The following is a 2,902-nucleotide window of genomic DNA, read 5'->3' as shown; positions in this document are numbered from 1 at the left end:
TGATCATAAGGATGTTTTTATACCTCATATGATGAAATGAAACTATTCAGCCATTTTGTACAAGTTGTAACGGGAGAAGCAACATCACTTGGCAAGGGACTGACTGTGGAGAACAAAGGAGAGAGGGGGAGAGAGAGAGAGAGAGAGAGAGAGAGATTCAGCCCAGAGACAGTTGAAGATAAAGCCAGGGTCATTTGCCTGTTCAACAGGGTGTATGATAACAATGTCAATGGATAAGGAAAAAATATGAAGAAATGAGAGCTAGGGAGGAAATATTATTAGCTAAGTCTTACATGCAGATTTCCACTTCTCCCATCATGGATATAAAACTTTCAAATAAACAAAATTAAATAAGTGTAAGGCTGCTGGCCCTTGAAATCTCATCAAATATTAAAAAGTTAGGAACTGTAGAGAAAGATTAACAAAACTGATCTATTTTAGTAGCGTCTAACATGCAGTTCCTTACAGGGTTAGGTATACAATTACAGGCAGCAATAGTCATTTGCATCCCAAAGACCCACTTTTTGGAGTACAGACAGTGTAAACACATCTGATCTCAATGTTTACAAGATCTAATGGTGGAGCTAAGACTGAATAACCGCTATTCTGGCTCTTGTCCACAGCACACACAAAAATGGACACTCCAGAAATATGATTGCACAAAGAAATGAGCAGATTTTGGCTAGAGGCTCTGCTGCACCTCAAGAGCCAAGAATTAGAAAACTGTCCATTTGGGAGAGCTGTTTTCAAGTCTTTCCTCTTCCATATGCTCTTTGTGAGGTCTTGGACAAGTTGCTATCTCTAGACCTTAGTTTCCCATCTAAAAATGGTTTGCAGGTTTGTTGCGAGGAGGAAACATGACAGAGAGTATTGCAATTCCATCTGAAAAATTTAAAAAAGCAATGTGCGATAACAGTACCAAATAACTCATTTAAACTAGCCATAAAAAAAAATAGCCAACACTCTTCCCTGCGATATTTCTTTCTTTCTTTCTTTCTTTCTTTCTTTCTTTCTTTCTTTCTCTCTTTCAAGGTTTAGATTCATTGGCCACAAAAGGGGGAGGAAAGAGTTTGATTTGGTCAACTTTCTTTAGACAATTGTTGTTGTTTTTTTGCTATTTGCAGAGAATTATTGATAAGACTAAACCAAGAAGTGCCTCACAGTGGCAAACTGAGTTTCCTTTAAAGTTTTGCTGCATACGCTGCATTGTGATGGCTTCCCATCAGCTTTTTTATGGCTAACTGAGGTTTACTGAGGCAGCATCAGACTTCTTTCCCATCTGTGTTTGCTTTCATACTCCACTTGCAAACTGAAATCTCAGTTCATGATAATCTGCACGATGAGGCCCCCCCTTTCTTCCCAACCCTATACTGCATATAACACCAATGTCTCACAAGAAATGTAACTGAAGAACCTGAAGAAGGAGACAATGCATGTGCTTTTGAAAATGAGGGGAAATTATTATTTTTTTAAGAAGAAAAGGAGTGTGTGGCAGCCCCCAGTATTTAAAGAGCCCCAACCCCTATTACATCATTAGAACCAGAACATAAACCTATGAAACTAGAAAAGAGCAAATAAAAATCAAAATAAAATAAAATCAATGTTTGGTCCAGATCCTAGGTATTGTACCCTCACTAAAGGAGACTGTATGGATGATTCTCTAAATGATTGTAGGATGGCGTGTGTACCTGAGCTTATGGCCTCAAATTCTCTTTATTGTACATGCTGCTTTATTACAAAAATGATGACTAGACTACTGATCCTAAACTGAAAAGTTAGTTGCCCAACCACCCCCTCCAGAACCCACTGCTCTCAACTGACTCTCAACTGCCTCACATTCAAACTCCCTTTCAACTCCTCATCCAATCATCACTCACCACCAGAATTCCACAATCTCTCTTTCCCCCTCCCTCCCTCCTTAACATTCCTATGATAATTCTGATACAGTTACCTTAATAACCCTATTACAGTACATTCAATATTTTATACATGCTGCTCCCTGTAACCATACTGTTAGAAGAACTTGCGCTTCCCATTTCTGGTTCCTAGGAAATGGGGGTGAGCAAACTGCAGGTTCTCCATCCCTGTTCTAAAAACCAGGTGTCTTCCCCCAAAGGATCCTAGGAATTGTAGTTTGTTAGGGGTTCTGGGGATTGTAGGTCTGTGAGACGGAAGCCACAATGGCACAAATCATTTTGGGGGAAGTCATGTGCTTTAAAGGCGCATTGGATGCTCTTTAAAACATAGCATCATGTGTCAAATCAAAAGGTATATAAGGAATGGAAAATATTTAAAGAATACTTTAAAACGTACTGTACAAACAATAAGATACTTGCAGAAATAGAGTGATACTGGCAACCAAGAATTACATAAAATACAACAGTGGATTATATATCTATATGCAAAACACAATAATACGAATCTGTGCAAGGAATACAGATAATACAAGTAGTATAATGAGAATTATTGGAAGTTATATATTTTAATCTGTCATGTAAGTGTAATATATTGTATTTGTTTATGTTTGTTTATCTTATTCCATTGTTTCTATTCTTTTGTATCGTTTTCTGTTTTATATGTTATGTAATCCATGTATATTTGTTTATGTGAAAATTAATAAAGATTTTCTTTTAAAAAACAACAACACATAGCATCATAGAATTGTAGAGTTGGAAGGGATCCTGAGGGTCATCTAGTCCAACCCCCTGCGATGAAGGAATCTCAACTAGGTGATCCATGGCTGATGGCCATCCAAGCACTGCTTAAAAACCTCCAAGGAAGGAGAGTCACTGCTTCAGGCCCTAAGGGCCTCTAGAGCACGAGAAAGCAAGCTTGCTCCATGTGACAGCCCTTTAGACTTTAGTTACTGAAAGGGCTGCATGGTGTGGATCTCATATCAGTG

General features: G+C 38.3%; 1 long non-coding RNA gene across 1 annotated transcript; it reads right to left on the bottom strand.

Moving 5' to 3' along the window:
- Positions 1-2,467, bottom strand: LOC310750731. Its single transcript, XR_014542201.1, has 2 exons — positions 1,689-2,467; positions 1-882 (listed from the first exon to the last, which is right to left on the bottom strand). It is a non-coding gene; the product is annotated as an uncharacterized lncRNA (long non-coding RNA).
- Between the last annotated feature and the right edge of the window lie 435 nt (positions 2,468-2,902).

This window comes from Podarcis filfolensis (genome assembly GCF_964270895.1).
Source record: "Podarcis filfolensis genome assembly, chromosome: 15".
In the NCBI taxonomy this organism is placed as follows: Eukaryota; Metazoa; Chordata; class Lepidosauria; order Squamata; family Lacertidae; genus Podarcis; species Podarcis filfolensis.
The sequence above is the reverse complement of the archived record's forward strand: the minus strand, read 5'-3'. Positions and strand labels throughout refer to the sequence as shown.